General features: G+C 42.1%; 1 protein-coding gene across 2 annotated transcripts in view; it reads right to left on the bottom strand.

The window, feature by feature from the left end:
* The window catches only part of LOC122541752 (sorbin and SH3 domain-containing protein 1-like), a 327865-nt gene that overhangs the window by 231711 nt on the left and 77285 nt on the right, over positions 1-18869 (bottom strand). The window lies entirely within an intron of this gene.

Genomic DNA, 18869 nt, shown 5'->3' with positions numbered 1-18869 from the left:
CAGAGCATGTGGGGTGGTACCAGTTGGTTGGGATGTGTGTGTGGTAGGGGTGCTGTCTCGCTGGAAATTAGCACGGTCTGACCCTCTCCCTCTAAGGAAATGTAGGCTTCACCTCCTCTGTGCTACCTCTTGCCCAGTTGATGCTCCCACTCAGAGCACAGGTTTGTCCTCAATATGGTGGCGAGCTATCCACGGCTCACTAACTTGGGGGAATAAAGTTATAACAGTTCCCTTCAAGAAGCCGGAAAATGCAGGGAGTGTCAGGACACCAGCTCAAAAACACCACAATTCAGCGACCCTCCCTTCCAGTTTTCCCCTGAGAGAGGGGCTGCTTTCTGGCATCAGGCCCCATGAAGAGCCAGGCTTTCATTATAAAGTTTATCATTTATTCACACAAGAATCCATTAAGGGTTTGATTACAGATTTTTTACAGATTACATTACAGTGTGGAAACAGACCCTTCGGCCCAACAAGTCCACACCGACCCGCCGAAGCGAACCCACCCATGCCCCTACATTTACCCCTTACCTAACACGACGGGCAATTTTAGTATGGCCAATTCACCTGACCCTGCACATCTTTGGACTGTGGGAGGAAACCGGAGCACCCGGAGGAAACCCACGCAGACACGGGGAGAACGTGCAAACTGGCGCTGTGAGGCAACAGTGCTAACCACTGTGCTACCGTGCCGCCCACAAAATGCACTTCAAAAATCATTCACATGATGTAATCCTGGATGAGAAATCATTCTCATCATCAATGTTTGTCCCACATTCAGCGTGAAGTGGTCACTGAATATTTATTCCCTCATATTCCCTGCAAGTTTCAAAACCCTCAGTCATAAAAACATGAGGCCTATCTAATGTGTTGTGTAAATACTGAATCCACCTTCTAGTTGCACAACAGAATATTAAATTAGATTACTTACAGTGTGGAAACAGGCCCTTTGGCCCAACAAGTCCACACTGACCCACCAAAGCTGACCCACCAAAGCGCAACCCACCCAGACCCATTCCCCTACATTTACCCCTTCGCCTAACACTATGGGGAATTTAGCATGGCCAATTCACCTAACCTGCACATCATTGGACTGTGGGAGGAAACCGGAGCACCCGGAGGAAACCCACGCAGACACGGGGAGAATGTACAAACTCCACACAGACAGTCACCCGAGGCTGAAATCGAACCCGGGTCTCTGGCGCTGTGAGGCAACAGTGTTAACCACTGTGCAGCCCTAATATTGAGGCAGTAAAACGGGTATTTCATGACGGGACAGCAGAGTGTCCTCACAAGGCAGACCAGCAGCAATTTCTGCAAATGGACAGCATCAATAAAAAATGCCGAAAACAACACAAAACAAAGGGGAAAAGCGAGATAGATTAATATCAGGTCCATCCTTAGCAGCTCTGAGGAAGACTGAAAACACAAGAACACGAGCTCACCATTTTAAGAATGAGTGATAGCAAGGTCAAAGCTGATTACTAAATTATGCAGTGCTTATCTTCCTATTCTACTTGTAATCATTGCGAAAATGTTGCTTAGTATACAGAAAGGACAGGAAATCTGCAATCTGGCTTCAGGAAAAAGTAAAACTCTTTCCTGCCCTTTAGGCATTCAGCTCAATACCAGAGTAAACCTACAACTGCTTTGTTATGACATTAGCTCAATAATTGGGCAAACATTGGCACTGCAACAAATAATAATGGCATGGGGAAAAAAAAATCACCAGCATGACTCAACTCATGAATCTTGCTGGGAGTGAACAAATAAAGGCAAAGAGCTGGCCAGTTGGTGTTTTGATCTGTGTTCTATTCCAATGACTTCCAATCAGACTGCCAACTTGCTATCAAGCTCTGGGTTATAGCACAGGCAGCATTTTTTCTAAAACAGAAGGCAGAAGGATACAGATTACTTTATCACAAGTGCTTATTCAGGCAGACACTATTATATCACAAAGGGGGGAAAATTAGGTAAGTACGTAACAAGGAAGGATATCAAAAGTGAGACAGGCAGGGAGAGAAGATCAGTGGACAGTTCCAATTATTAACAATGCGAGCACAGGAATGGGTCAAATAGCCTCCTTCTGTGCTGTGATATCGATGTAATGAATTTCTTGACGCATTGAAATCCTTTATTCATGAATGTAATAGGGATTGAGGGCACATGCTAAATGGACCAGGGTATAGTGATATAATTCACTGTTCTAAAGTTTTATTTTTTAAAACCTTTATTTTTGATTGAATTGACTTTATATTACTGAACTTCCAGCAATTAGGGAAGTGGGTGGCACAGTGGTTAGCACTGCTGCCTCACAGCGCCTGAGACCCGGGTTCAATTCCCGCCTCTGGCGACTGACTGTGTGGAGTTTGCACGTTCTCCCCGTGTCTGTGTGGGTTTCCTCTGGGTGCTCTGATTTCCTCCCACAGTCCAAAGATGTGCAGGTCCAGGTGAATTGGCCATGCTAAATTACCCGTAGTGTTAGGTAAGGGGTAAATGTAGGGGTATGGGTGGGTTGCGCTTCAGCGGGTCGGTGTGGACTTGTTGGGCCGAAGGGCCTGTTTCCACACTAATGTAATCTAATCTAAAAAAAAAGGAGGTAATTAACTACTCCTCTGCAATAGAGACCAAGTTGTTCAAAGTATAAAGCAATAGCACTCCATCACCTCCAGTGGAGGGAGGACATAATTACAGCACTTTCAGAGGCAGGTCCTATTATAGTTGTGGACATGGGAAACTACAATGAGTTAATCTTAATTACAAATATGGATCAAATCTTGCATGGTGAGGCTCCAGCACTAATTTGTAACTCTTTCTCTCATTTCTACAACCTGCCTAGTAAGTTAGAGAACAAATATAATAATCAAAAGAATACAAGTAACTTAAGTCAGGATTTCTGAAGTAACTGGCGGTCTCCAGGTCTAGATTTACAGCTTATTAACGGTGGATCTATTAACTTGGATCTCTCCAATAAAATGACTTCCAAGATAATGGTCTTCCAAGATGAAGGTTGGAAAAGCTTCAAAAGGAAGTTGCAAACACAAGCAACCAGAGATTTATTTCAAAGAGCTGGCATAGACAAATGGTCTCAACAGCCTCATATCGTACTCAATGCAGATACAATGGATCAACAGACTTGTAAGAGATCTAAATCACCCCCTCACAGACTTAAGACACTCTACACTCACTTTCTCACACTCAACCCCCAATCCAGACAGACAGACACACACACAGACAGACAAAGACCCACATGCACATATTGTGTGGGGTGAATTTGTATTTTCAGGGTTACATTCATGTAGAACTCCGTTATCTCACTTTTTAGATTAGAATCAATCAATCTAAACATCATGGCATAGACAGAACACAGGGGGCCAACACCTTCAACATATTGTTTAGCTATCACCATTGTTAACAGCTAACCTGAGAATGCAACTTTTTTTAAAAAGGTTTTGTGATTTACACATGAAAGAAGTGAAACTATCATGGTATTCTAACAGATGAAAGGCTTAACAGACAATCAATTTTTCAATGTATGATTTCAGTTATATCACACTAAATTTTTGCTATAAATTGTGTTAGGATTGAGCTCTCCACTATCACCTGTTGAAGGAGCGACTCTCCGAAAGCTAGTGTGCTTCCAATTAAACCCGTTGGACTATAACCTGGCGATGTGTGATTTTTAACTTTGTACACCCCAATCCAACACCAGCATCTCCAAATCATGACCTGTGTTGCCCGCACTCAAATATTCTTGTACTTTGGAAGGAAATGAAGATGTCTTCCTTAGCAGTAACTCTAAATTTAAGGAACAAAGTCATAACCAAATCCCAGACAGCTCACACGAGATTAATCAGGTCCCAATAGTGTACATTTTGAGGCAACTGCGTAACACTTCAGATCCTGGCACTAACAGAAAACAAGATTGATGCAAATAAATGCTCAAGAGAATAGTCTTAGTTCGCTTCATGTTGAATAAATATTTCAGCCTTTAGTGATGCCCTCGGAGAAGATAACAAACAGAAGCTGTTGGGTTCTTCAGTTGGAAGCATCAGGGATGAGCTGAAAAATGTGTTACTGGAAAAGCGTAGCAGGTCAGGCAGTATCCAAGGAGCAGGAGAATCGACGTTTCGGGCATAAGCCCTTCTTATGCCCGAAACGTCAATTCTCCTGCTCCTTGGATGCTGCCTGACCTGCTGCGCTTTTCCAGCAACATATTTTTCAGCTCTGATCTCCAGCATCTGCAGTCCTCACTTTCTCCTAGCATCAGGGATGAGAATATTGTTATCTGAATAGCAACACAGATACCACATCCCTGAATTTCTGGGTTCCACAGAATCACTGCAGAGCCCGAAATGGGAGAAGCTTGCATTTGAAAATGGGAGAAGCTTGCATTTGTAAAGTGCTGGAGAAACTCAGCAGGTCTGGCAACATCAGTGGAGAGGAAAATAGTGTCAACATTTCAAGTTTGAAATGACTCTTCTTCAGAACTGATCAGAGGTTTCAACGGAGAGTTGTGTCAGACTTGAAACATTTAAGTATTTCTGAAGTACAATTAAATTTACAATGTAGGAAAATCATAGATTATGAAATAACAAATCTGGTCTCACTACTATAGGAAACATTTGATGCAAAACTTGAAAGGGTTCAGAAAAGATTTACAAGGATGTTGCCAGGGTTGTACGGTTTCAACTATAGGCAGAGGTGGAATAGGCTGGGGCTATTTTCCCTGCAGCAGAGGCTGAGGGGGGAACCTCGTAGAAGTTTATGAAATCATGAAGGCTAGAATGAATAGATGAAGGCTAGAATGAATAGACAAAGTCATTTTCCCAAGGTAGGGGAGTCCAAAACTGGAGGGCACAGGGTTAGGTGAGAGGGAAAAGATTTTTTTAAAAAGTGACCCAAGGGGCAACATTTTCCACACAGCAGGTGGTACGTGTATGGAATGAGCTGCCAGAGGAAGTGGAGAAGGCTGGTACAATTCCAACATTTAAAAGGCATCTGGATGAGTATATGAATAGGAAGGGTTGAGGGGGATATGGGCAAAATGCTGGCAAATGGGACTAGATTCATTTAGGGTAACTGGTCTGTTTCCATGCTATACAGCTCTATTACTCTACAAATTCTCTGGGGTTATGCTGATTTACCTTTCAGTTTGTGGAAAATCTTCCTCAGAGGTCCAGCATGTTTACTTTTGATTAGTTGAACAGAGACTGATATTACAGTCTGAATTGGGCAAGTTATACATGGTTAAGGCTGGTGAGGGACATTATTTTCCTCTCTCTTCTCACACTCATTACTGATTTTGATTCCAATTAGAGTCATTTGTACAAGTCACTTCAACCATCCAGCATCCATATTAAGCAACATGTCAAAGTTATATAACACTGTGAACATAGCAAAATACCCCACTGCATTGCACAGGATACTTGTGATCGGAAGGAATTATTAGAATAGATGATCAATGGTTTGGTTAAAGCAATAGGTTTTAAGGAACACATAAAAAGGAGAAACAGGCGAGGTTAGCAAAGATAGTTACCTAGGCCTTAGGGAACTGAACAACGGGAGAGTCATGAAAGTTTGAGATGCACAAGAGGTTAGATTTTGAGGATCTGTCAGAAGAATTGAGGTTTAGAGGCTGTTAGAGAGATAGTGAGTTGAGTTAAGGCCAAAGGGAAATTGAAAACAAAAGAATTTGAAAATTGGGCTGTTTTCCACAGACAGCCAACATAAGTGAGCAAGACTTAAATGCAAGTTAGGATACAAACATTGTTTTGTTTGAAGTCTACTTTATGGAGGCTGAAATGGTAGGGGGCCTGAACCAGGAGACAATAATCGAGTTGAGATGAGACAATCCCTGGGTGAGAATTTCAGCAGCTGTTTAGGGGAGTTTAGCTGCAAAGGGATGACATTTGTTGTGAAGTTGGAAGACAGGAAGTTAGAATTTGGCATGTGTAGAATTGTAAAATTCCACGGAGGAAAGGATTGCGTGGTCCCTTTAAAATATTGCGGGGTGGAGGTGGGTTCTGTGTTTAAAGATGCAAAATGTACGCCTGTGAGGAGCAGCTTGGGGGTTTGCAGGTGCACAGAGAGTCCAAACTGTAACATTTGTGTTGAAAGGCCACACAGTTAGCAGGCCAAGCAGCAGTTTTTTTTTAAATCGCCAATTTGAACCAGGCACTTAGATACCAAAAATGTTCTGTGCCTCCTCCCCTCGATTCTTCTGTTAGGAATGTCTTTTTCTCTCATTGGTGCTGCTATTTGTCAGATGATGCTTTCTCTAATGCATAGATGAATGTGATAGCATGTGTGCTCTGACAGTTTTGACAACATAGGACCAATGCTATGTAAGAAATAATGTTACGTGTCATCACAGGTATAAAAGACCTCAAAGTTAACTGCCATCTACCAGAGCTAACAGCTCTCTCCAGACGTGCGCGCGCACACACACACAACACTCACACATGTTCTCACATTCATCTATGCATTAGAAAAATCATCTGACAAATAGCAGCACCAATGAGAGAAAAAGGCATTCCTTACAGAAGAACCGAGGGGAGGAGGCACAGAACATTCTGGAAGACATGTAACCTGGCTGTAATTTCGAGAGACTAAATTCTATTTTTTTTTAAAATGAGTGGGACTTATATATATTGGAACAGCATACCATTAGAATCTTGTTTTATTTGGGAATAGTCAGAAGTTAGAAGGGATTTATCCCATTTGTTAATAGTGAACAAATTAACTAAACTATTAGAGTTAGATAAATAAATTGTCGCTTGTTGATTTTAAAGTGCATGTCAGGGATTTATTTTGTTTACACATTTTATTGGGCGAGATGCTCCTCTTTGGGTTTCGTTCTCAGAGGGGTGTCAACCTTCACTTTATAACAGATTATTTAGGTGAAAGTGGATGGTTTTTAACTAACAGTGAAAATGTGGGCTTGATGCTTACCTCAGAGTCAGGACATCAAATTTGCAAAGCCATTCAGTTTGGCCTCACACATCAGCCAAGGAGAGGGATAGAGTCAGTAATTTGGCTGAAATCACAGACTGTAGTATTCCGGATGCCCGACAAACAAACCGCATGACAGATTAGAGATGGTGAGGGGTCAAGAGAGGGGCAGTGGGAGGTAGACCTGGATATCATCACTAATGATGTGAAAGGCGATGATGTGTTTGAGAATGGTGTTGCTGAGGAGCAGCATGTAGAGGAGAAGCTGGAAACGGTTAGGATAACATGAACAGCTGGTTTTAGAACAGGACAGGAACAAGAATAAACCAATTGTTCAAGTGTTTCCCACCATTTTACCAATTCATGCATGGATTAGAACTCAAATCTATTAGGTTGACTTTGATCTACATCCACTCTCAAACATAATGCTTAATCCTCACTCCTGAAAGTTGAACCATCATCTGCTGCATTTTTGAGGGCAAGAGATCTCATATCCTTTTGAAGAAAAAGTTCATCCCAATTTCCCTCTTGAAAAACCCAGCACTAATTTTAAGATGGCACCTCCTTGATACTAAACCAAAGATGGTTTCTCTGTACCTATAGATTTCTATAGTTAATTTTAAAAACCTGATTTTGAATGCCCCTAAACCATCTAAACTCCAGGGAACCCAAGTCCCTACTTTGTCTAGTCAAATTAACTCTTTAAAACATAGTTTCAAGATAGTGAGTGTCTGCTGCACTTGCTCCGATACCTTGCTGAGGTACGGTGTGCCAAGTTACTGCTGACATCACAACTGAACTGTAGCCTCAGTTATAAAATAGGGAAATTAGTAGTCAGTCAATCATGCGCACTAAGTGCCCTGAAACAGTCATCAGGTAACCACTAAATAATTCATCTGTTTTACCAATGTTGATGGAGTGATAATTATTAGCCATGACTTTTTGTTTTGAAAAAAGAAATCCTCCCAGCGATATTTAGGGATCAGGGGACACTATTTGAAAATTAGGAGACGCCCTTTTAGATCAGAGGTGAGGAGAATTCTCAGAGGGTTGAGAGACTTTGTCTCAGAAGACAGTGCAGGAGGGGTTATCAACTACTTTAGAAGGCAGAGGAAAACAGATGCTCTTTCCTGACGAAAATCTAAAGGTCAGAGAGTAAAAGAGGTGGCATTGGAAACCACAAGAGAGATCAGCCATGATGGATCATCTGAATGATGAAGAAAGCCTAAGTTGAGGTGTCCAGAAAAAGAGACAGACATACTCCAACTGAAGCCAACACATGCTTTATAGAAGTATAGCTAACTTCCTGATCATAGTGAGTGACAAACAAGCTCAAAAGGGCTGAATGGCCTAATTCCACTCCAAATTCATTAGTGGATTTTTATGTGGTTATTTGAAAGGACCTTGGTTTATTTAATGCCTCATCTGGAAGAGACCATCCTGACAATGCAGAATGCCCTTTGTACTGCACTAGATATACCAGCCTAGATTATGGCTTAATGAATGAATGAATCTAATACAGGTGCAGGTTTGTTAGGAAGTCTTCCTTTAGTCAATGACTACATCCCAACATCAAGCTGTTCCTGGAATAGTGATCTTGCACTCATAAATCCTTCTCTTCAAGAGGATATGAGATCTCTTGCCTTCAAAATGCAACATCGGAGTTTCAATAGCCCTCAAGCAAACAATCACTCAATAGGATATTAGGGAGCCTTAGGGTTGAAATGCAAGACATCAACAATATTTCTAGAGGTAATCTCTTAACCAGAACACCAACTAGCAAGAATTTTGTGAATCCTGAATGCGTGCTTGGAATTGGACTGACAATATGTTTTACGGTTTTAAGTTCATTCTGAATGCGTCAGTATTGCTGACATTTATAACCCTTTACTTGTAAATCAAGTGGCTCAAACAACCCCGGAAGGGAAATTACAATTTTATGTTTTGTGTTCTGGATATCAAACATTGGTGGCTTGAAGTTGGGATAGTTTACTGCAATCAATCTATTCTAATTATTTTAAATCAACTTGTTCAGATATGTTGTGACATATCTCTGAGGCAGGTGGAATTTAAATCCATAGCTGGGTTCCAAGGGATAGGGAATAAAGCACCAAAGAATCCTAACAAAAGGAGGAAATTTAACTCATAACAAGGTGCAGTTCATTGCATGATAGCAATATTGACAATAATTAGCTAAAACTACAGGCAGCACGGTGGCTCAGTGGTTAGCAATGCTGTTTTACAGCACCAGGTTCGATTCCAGCCCTCAGGCAACTATCTGCGTGGAGTTTGCGCATTCTCTGTGTCTGCGTGGATTTCCTCCGGGTGCTCCAGTTTCCTCCCACAGTCCAAAGATGTGCAGGTCAGGCGAATTGGCCGTGTTAAATTACCCATAGTGTTAGCGGCATTCGTCAGAGGGAAATGGGTCTGGGTGGGTTACTCCTCGGAGGGTCGGTGTGGACTTGTTGGGCCGAAGGGCCTGTTTCCACGCTGTAGAAAATCTAACCTAATCCACAAGCATCAGAGCCAGAAATGGTGCATGTGTATCCATTGGGATTTCATGCAAGACTGCCCAAAGCTCTGCGCAAAAGACTTTTACATCATTTTGGCTGGAGAAAATGCAACTATAACAAACTCTTCGAAAAAAAGTGACTTTATATATCATGAATCAACTACAGTGATGTGGGACTGAAGTCATAGATCGTTCACAGCAGTTAGTTTTGGTCACCGTTTGAGGAAAGATACTATTAAATTGAAGGGGGGCGGTTTCAGAAAAGGTTTACCACAATGTTGCTGGGAATGGAGGATTTGAGATATAAAAATAACCTGGAAAGACTGGAACTTTTTTCACTGAAGCGTAAGAGTTTGAGGGGTGACCTTATTGAGGTTTATAAAATCATGAGGGGCGTAGATAAAGGTCTTTTCCAGAGAGTGGGAGAGTTCAAAACTAGGGGGCATATTTTTAAGATGAGAGAAGAAATATTTTAAAAAGGACAAGAGGTGTGACTTTTCTAAAAAAAAAAGTGGTTCGTGTGTGGAATGAACTGCCAGACAAAGTGGTGAATGGAGGTACAGTTACAGTGTTTAAAAGACATTTGGATAAATTCACAAACAGGAAAGGTTTGGAAGGATATGGGCCAAGTGCGCGCAGGTGGGACGAGTTTAGTTTGGGAACATGGTCAGCGTGGACTAGTTGGACTGAAGGGTCTGTTTCCATGCTGTATGACTATGCTTCCCAGAACACTAGATTTCTTCCCGAAAGAACACTGAGGAGCCAGCGTTGGATTTTACAATCAGCCAAAGGCACTCAGTAACATTTGAAATGGAATTCAAAATCCACAAGCTGCTCTGGAATAGTTCTAATTCACATCCTCCAGTGTGCTGATCCAATACTATAAAATTAACACAACAGTACCTTATGTATGGTTAGTCTTCAAATCCCATAATAGGCATCTTTGCTTAAAAACAAACTCCTCACTACTGAAATCACGCTCCAGTAGGAACTCTATTCTTGAAGTATCCTGGATCTCATGCTCTGTAATTCTTGTCACAAAAATCACCCACAGAACTTTAAAAAAAAAGTCTCCTGTATTTCAAGTCACTGTACATTTACAAACAAGAAGCAAAACAACTTGATGAAAGTGGCCTTTTACGAACAGCCTCGCAAAGAAAAGCTACTCCAAATAATCCTAAATAAAATCCTCAACAGCACAATGCTGCTGCTGATGAGCTGCCAACTCTTCAAGAGCTGAAGCTAATCCTTTGTCATTATTTTAAATTGATAGGAGAGTCACATATTCCTGTTAATGATGAGGACCCTTCATCAAAACATTCTTGCATTTTTCTCTTGCATATGCATGCATCCAAGAGCACAGATTTTCCTCTCCTCAACAGCAAAGTACAGCAAGATAGAATTTTTCTTTTAAATTCTTCCATGGGATGCTTGTGTCATTGCCCAGGCCAGCATTTATTGCCCATCCCTAGCTGGCCTTGAGAAGGTGGTGAGTCAACTTCTTGAGCTGCTGCAGCCCACCTGCTATAAGTGGACACACAATGACCGAAGGGAGGGAATTTCAGGATTTTGACCCAGGAAGAGTGATGGAACAATGATATATTTTTGAAGTCAGGACGTGAATGGCTTGGAGGGAAACTTGCAAGAGGTGGGTGTCCCCGTGTATCTGTTGCCCTTGTCCTTCTAAGTAGAAGTGGTTACAAGCAAGGAAGGACGTCATTTAAAAGGAAGCATTGGGCTGGAATCTTAGTTACATTGTTTGTATTACATACATCTTCACGAATGTAAAGATCAGCCAGTATGCTTAGGAGGAAGATATTGTGAACTGCAAACCTTCAGAGTTTGATTGATGTGTTATAACCCTCCCATTGTTTATAAGTACTTGGGACTATGATGTTGTTGCCATAACGGAGATGTGGGTTTCACAGGGACAGGAACAGTTGCTCGATGGTCCTGGGTTGAGAATGTTTAAAAATAACAGGGAGGGTGGAAAAAGAGGAGGGGGTGTAGCATTGCTAATCAGAGAATGCATCACAGCTACAGAAATGAAGGTTGTTGAGGAAGTTTGGCTACTGAGTCACTATGGGGGGAAAGTTAGGAACAGCGAGGGAGCAGCCACCTCTTTGGGGGTTTTCGACAGAACTCCGAATAGCAGTAGGGAGATTGAAGAACTCATAGGCCGGCAGATATTGGAAAAATGCAGAGGTACCAGGATTGTTGTTATAGGTGACTTCAACATTCCCAATATTGACTGGAACCTCCTTGGTGCAGATGGTTTGGGATAGCATAGGGGACTTGTGCATGGAGTCTGAGCAGAGAGGGGAAACCCTACACGAGTGTTTTTGCTTCGGTTTTCACTAAGGAAAGGGACCTTGTTGTGAATGAGAACTTTGAGAAGCTGGGAAACAGGCTTGAACAGATCAAGATTGATGAAGCTGATGTGCTGGAAATTTTGGCAAACATTAAGATTGATAAGTTCCCCGGGCCAGACCACATTTATCCTAGGCTGCTCCGGGAAGTGAGAAAGGAGGTTGCTAAGCCGCTGGCGATGATCTTTGCTTCCTCACTCTCCACAGGAGTCATACCGGAGGATTGGACAGAGGCAAATGTTGTTCCTCTTTTCAAGAATGGCAATTACAGACCAGTCAATTTTTATGTCTGTGGTCAGCAAGGTTTTGGAAAGAATTTTGAGGATTAGAATTTAAGATTATTTGGAAAAGCACAGCGTGATTAAAGGCAGTCAGCATGGCTTTGTGAGGGGTGGGTCCTGCCTCACAAATCTTATTGAGTTCTTTGAGGTGACAAGACAGGTCAACGAAGATCAAGCAGTGGATGCAGTGTATATGGACTTCAGCAAGGCTTTTGATAAGGTTCCCCTTGGTAGGCTCATTCATAAAGTCAGGAAGTATGAGATACAGGGAGATTTGGCTGTCTGGATTCAGAATTGGTTGGCTGACAGAAGGCAGAGTGTGGTTGTAGATGGAAAGTATTCTGCCTGGAGGTCAATGGTGAGTGGTGTCTTGCAGGACTCTGTTCTTGGGCCTCTGCTGTTTGTAGTTTTTATAAGTGACTTGGATGAGGAGGTTGAGGGGTGGGTTAGTAAATTTGCCCATGACACAAAGGTTGGAGGTGCAGTTGATAATATTGAGGGCTATTGCAGGCTGCAAAGCGACATAGACAGGATGCAGAGCTGGGCTGAGAAACGGCAGATGGAATTCAACCTGGATAAATGCGAAATGATGCATTTGGAAGGTTGAACATGAATGCTGAACATAGAATTAAAGACAGGATTATAGGCAGTGTGGAGGAACAGTGGGATCTTGGTGTTCCAGTGCACAGATCCCTTGAATTTGCCACCCAGGTGGATAGGCAAAACCTCACAGTTAAAGTTGATCCCTCTGTTAAGAAAGCATATGGTGTTGTGGCTTTCATTAACAGGGGGATCAACTTTGATATCTGCAAGGTTTTGCTGTAGCTCTACAAGTCCCTGGTGAGACCACACTTGGAATACTGTGTCCAGTCCTGGTCGCCCCTATTTTGGAAAGATAGAGGCTTTGGAGAGGGTGCAAAGGAGGTTCACCAGGATGCTGCCCGGACTGGAGGGCTTGCCTTATGAAGAGAGTTTGACTAGTTTCGGACTTTTCTCTCTGGAGAGGAGGAGGAAGAGAGGTGACCTGATCGAGGTATGCAAGATAATGAGAGGCATGGATAGAGTCAATAGTCAGAGACTTCTCCCCAGGGCAGGATTGACTGGCACGAGGGGTCATAGTTTTCAGATATTAGGAGGAAGGTAGAGAGGAGACGTCAGAGGTAGGTTTTTCCACGCAGAGAGTTGTGAATGCATGGAATGTATTGCCAGCGGTGGTGGTGGAAGCAGAGTCATTAGGGACATTTAAGCGACTGCTGGACATGCACATGGACAGCAGTGATTTGAGGGGTGCGTAGGTTAGGTTAGGCTAGGTTATTTTATATTAGGAATAATCCTTGGCACAGCATCGTGGGCCGAAGGCCCTGTCCTGTGCTGTACTTTTCTATGTTCTAAGTGATATGTAGACAGTATTTATCTCAACCACACATGCAGAAAGTTTCAGCTGGTAACTACAAAGAGAGATTCTGGTCAATGACATCAATCATAAATACAACACAAAATATCCAGAAAAAGCTAACAAATTAAAATTTGCAGCCTGATTTCTGCAGGCAGTTGAGTTTTACTTTGTCCTTTTATCTTTTTTAAAATCCCTTAATCCATTCTTCCCCTCCCTATTTATCTTCTCTCAACTGGCTAATTTACCAAACTTCCTTAGGACTCTATTTTGTGATCCTTAAACCACATTGGATTGTGGGACACAGTTCATATATTTCCATTTCTCAACAAGGTGCTCCTTTGACCTTGCCATGTCACAATCAGTTTACCTTCCCAGTGAACTAAAACATTTGAGCTAGAGTGTGTGCTGGACAAACAGTACACCTCAAATCCAACTTCGCACTGCACCAGCTCAATCTTTCCATTTCCACGACTGGTTCCTGCGAGCAACATTACCGACTTAGCCCATTACAAATCAAACTGAAAACAGCCCAAACACACAATAGTCGGAATAAAGTTTCCGAGATAGTCAGGCTAGATTTGAAGCCAGGTCCAAGTTGACATGGAAAAGCCTTCTGTAAAGTTGTACTTTAACATTTAAATGGCTGGATATTTGATATAAAGGGGAGAGCATTAGATATCTGAGGCACTAGGAACTGTGCAAGCAGAACCTTAAAACAAGACTGGGATGGGTATTCTTGCAAGGAGGTTTGCTAGTGCTGTTGGGGTAGGTTGAAATCAGCTCTGTCAGGGTGATGGAAAGGTAACCCTTCCCAATAGAAGGGAAGCCATCTTTGGTTATTGATATTTATTCCTTTATTTGGGGGGTGGGGAGAAACAAAAAGTGTGATGAAGTTGCTCCTTAAACAAGGTTATGCAGTCCTTGACTTTTGAGGCAACACGGTGACCGAGTGGTTAGCACTGTTGCCTCACAGCGCCAGGGACCTGGGTTCCATTCCACCCCCCGGTGACTGTCTGTGTGGAGTTTGCACATTCTCCCAGTGCATGGGTTTCCTCTGGGTGCTCGTGTTTCCTCCCACAATCCAAATGCGCAGGCCAGGTGAATGGGCCATGCTAAGTTGCCCATAGGGTCAGGTGCATTAGTCAGGGGTAAATATAGGGTAGGGGAATGGGTCTGGGTGGGTTACTCTTCGGAGGGTCGGTGTGGATTTGTTGGGCCGAAGGGCTAGTTTCCATACTGTAGGGAACCTGATCTAACCCACATGAGGAGGTTGGTAACAGGCACTTGAAGAGATGATATGGAGACTTGAAGAAAACAGGGAGGAGAAAGAAAGCCAAACATCAAACATGCTTTGGAAACAGAATTACATCAAGACTCTGTACCCAAATTCGCCCTAAAGGAGACAATTTAAAGACACAGAGAGATACGTGGGTATGATCTAATTGCCATTACAGAAACATGGCTGCATGGTGACTTGGACTGGGAACTGAATATTCAAGAATATTCGATATTCAGGAAGGACAGACAAGAAGGAAAAGGAGGTGGTGTTGTGCTGGTAATAAAGGGAATATGATCAGTACATTACTAAGACAAAATCTCAGATCAGACGGTGGCACAGTGATTAGTACTGCTGCCTCACAGCACTGGAGACCCAGGTTCAATTCAATCCTACTGTCACGCTCTCCCAGTGTCTGCATGGGTTTCCTCCTTGTACTCTGTTTTTTCCCCAAAGTCTAAAGATGCCCAGGTTAAGTGGATTACCCATAATATCCAGGGATATGCAGGCTTGGTGGATTAGCTAAGGGAAATGTAGGGATAGGATACAGGGATAGGGTAGGGTACGCTCTTCAGTATGGACTCAATGGCCTGCTTCCACACTGCAGGGATTCTAATGATTAAAAGGAAGAACAAGGTTTGGGAGTAATTGACTGCAGATGCTGGAATCTGTACTGAAACCAAGTGCTGGCCATCACAGCAGCTCAGGCAGCATCCATGGAGAGTGTGCCTTACCAGCTCTAATGATGAGTCATCGCGACTCGAAACATTAGCTTGTTCCCTTTCCATGGTAGCTGCCTAACCCACGGTGATCTCCAGCATTTGTTGTTTTCAGAATAAGGTCTGGAATCAGTTTGGGTGGTGACAAGAGATTGGTGGAGTTATTAATAGGCCACTGAGGAGGGGCAGTAGTATGGGGCATGGTATTAACCAGATGAGAGAATCTTGTAGAATAGGCAACAAGCTTATAAATGGGAAACTTTAATCCACATGTAGACTGGTCAAACCAACTGTGGAGGACAAGACTTCTGCAGTGTTAAAGATGTTTTTCTAGAGCAGTACGTGGAAGAGAACAGGCGATTTTAGATCTAGAATTATGCAATGAAAAAGGGTTGGTTAATAATCTTCTTGTAAAAAAAACCATTAGGAATGTACGACCACAATACAGTAAAATTTTATACTGTTTGAAAAAAGAGAGACCGTTCAATCTGCAGTGGGGGCATTAAATGTGAAGAAAGGAATTTATGAAAAAAAAGGAGGCAAGAAGTGGCTGAGCTAAATGCATTTAAAAAGATATGTATGTACAGAGGCACCAAGCAGATATTCTTTGAAGAAGTATTGTTTGGCTCACAGCAATGACAACCCTCCAAGTGGAAAGAAAAGCTCAATATAGGTCAGTCAACCGTGGCTGACAAAGGAAGTTAGGATCACATAAGGTTGAAAGAGGGGGCTTATAAAGTAGCCAAATATAGCAGCAAATCTGAGGATTGGGAGGTTTTTAAGAATGTAGGAAATGAGCTCTGAAAAACTAATGAGGAATTAAAGTATACATTATGAATGCAATCTAGCAAAAAGACAAGCAAAACAGACTGAGACAGCTTCTATGTTAAAAAATGTGACTAACTGTGTATCCATTACAGGCAAAGTTTATAAACGGGGAATAGAGAAATAGTAGAGAAATTAAATGATTACTTTATATCTCTCTTCACTGAGGAGGTAATGAGAAAACATCCAGAACGAGAGAACCAAGTTGCTAGGGAGAATGAAGGACATTAGCATTAGTAAGATGGTTGTACTGGAGAAATTAATGGGGTGGAAAGTTAATAAGTCTCTGAAGACAAGATAGTCAATATTTCAGAGGGGTGAGGAAGGCGGCTGTAGAGAGAGTTAATGAATTGATTATCATCTCCCAAAATTCCAGATTCTGGAATGATTGCTGCAGATTGAAAGCATGTAAATGTCCCCTCACAATTAAATAGGGAGCGAAATAAGTCCACAGAGGGCAGCATCCCATCACCAAGTCATCCTTTATTTACACGTAGTGTGTCCTGGACACTGATCCAGCTCCTTCAGAGCCAGCTCTTACAGCGATCAGGATGTTGGACAGTCCTGTTCTTACCTGTTAGTCACGGCTCCCTGACGGAGGCTGTTAATCTGGTCCAAATCAGGGAACTCATTGTATGCGGTCCGCCTGGCTAACCTCATTACAATCATGACAGGGAGCAAGAGGGAACTACTGGCCTGTGAGCTTTACCTTAGCAGCAGGAAAAAATTGTTAGAATCTTTTATAAGGGACGGGATAAAGGAGACCTGGAAAAAGGGCGAGGTTATATCATTCACTGGAAAATTCTGGCTGAAGGTTGTCACAATGGGTCCCCAGATCAATGCTGGATGGACCATCCTGTCTTATTCCTTTTCTCTCGTCACTTGACATGATGGAATGACTCTCTAGGTTATTTCAGAGAGGTGAGAGTTAACCAGAGGAGTGTGGGGTTGAAGTCATATCTAGGCCAGATCACAAAAGGGTGGCAGATTCTCTCCCCAACCTCAAAATCAGGTAAGGTTTTACAATAATCTGGTAGGCTCTGATCATTCCTGAGACGAGCCTTTAATTCCAGAATTCTATTTAACTAAATTAAAGTTTCCATAATGTGTTTGAACTCATATCGCCAGCATATTAGATTGGGTTTTGGATTGCTATTTGAGTAGCCATACTATATAACCATTGCATCATCCCCTGTAAAAAAAAAAGGATAAAGAAAGAAATACTCAAGTTTTAAGCAACGCCCAGCTACAACGCTGTGCAAACCTATATCCGCTTGGATGCGCCTCATAACGTCCTGTCTGACCTAACCTCTTCACTGCTATGTTTGGTCATGGAACACGAGAGGTTCTCATAGAAACAAAATTCTAATGGGACTAGATGCAGGAAAGATGCTCCTGATGACCGAGGAGTTCAGGACCAGAGGGTCACAGACTAAGGACATGGGGTCAGTCATTTAAGATTGAAATGAGGAGAAAAAAGGTCTTGCCGAGAGAGCGGTGAATTTTCTATCAGAGAAAGCAGCTGAGGCCAAAACATTGAATATTTTCAAGAAAGAGTTTGATGTAGTTCTTGGGGATAAAAGGGACCAAGGGAGAAAGTGAGAACAGGTACCGAGTTGGATGATCAATAATCTCATTGAATGACAAAGCAGGTTTGAAGGGCCGAATGGCCTACTCTTGCTCATTATTATGCCACCTGCTAATAAGAAATTCTTCATTACCTGATTGAAAGACTCCTCCCTGCCAGTCAAACAGTCCAATATTTAAGAAATAAATTAAAACAACATTCTACTGACTTTTCACCCTGCGAGGTCCTTTCACAACAGTGTTGTTGAGATTACTTATTAAATTTGAAACTCCAGGGAAATGCTGACGCTTGATCACCTTAATTTCTGTCACCAGAAATCAACATCCCCTCCAGGGTGAAATTGATTTAATTGCTTTAATAATGACCAATGGGGATTAATTTGCTTTCAATCGTCCACTTTCATTGACAGTGGCCACAGCATTAATAAATTAGTACTTGAGCAAAACACCAGTACATTCTGTTAGCGCCCAGACTGATATTCAAAACAGAGTTCTGAGTTGCCATGGGATCAGCGTATCCAATTCTAGTGCCTCTAATTAACACATCATTTGAAAACATTGAAACCCAAATCAGCTACAATATTGAAATTAGTCAAATAAAACCAATAGTAGACTCTCTGCAGCATTCAAACATGTTCTTTACACACAATGCACATAGCTGGAGAAGGGCTAAACCAAATCACTGAACAGAATGTGGCAAATTGGCATCCTTAACCTAACTACCAAGTGCTGCATCGTGAACCAGCATCACCAAAAGACCGTTAGTATAAAGAAATACCAACATGATTTCTATTTTCTGTGGTCTTTAGTTAACTCCAAATCAGAACTAACACATGCTTTGAATTCACAGGCAAACGTCACTACAGATTTTTTAAAAAGTGAATTTTTGTTTATATCAATAAAATGTCTTATATAACCTCTAGCATACCCTTCAGAACATATCACATTGCATA

This window comes from Chiloscyllium plagiosum, chromosome 38 (assembly GCF_004010195.1).
Source record: "Chiloscyllium plagiosum isolate BGI_BamShark_2017 chromosome 38, ASM401019v2, whole genome shotgun sequence".
Lineage (NCBI taxonomy): Eukaryota > Metazoa > Chordata > Chondrichthyes > Orectolobiformes > Hemiscylliidae > Chiloscyllium > Chiloscyllium plagiosum.
This window is presented reverse-complemented; position numbering and strand designations above follow the sequence as displayed.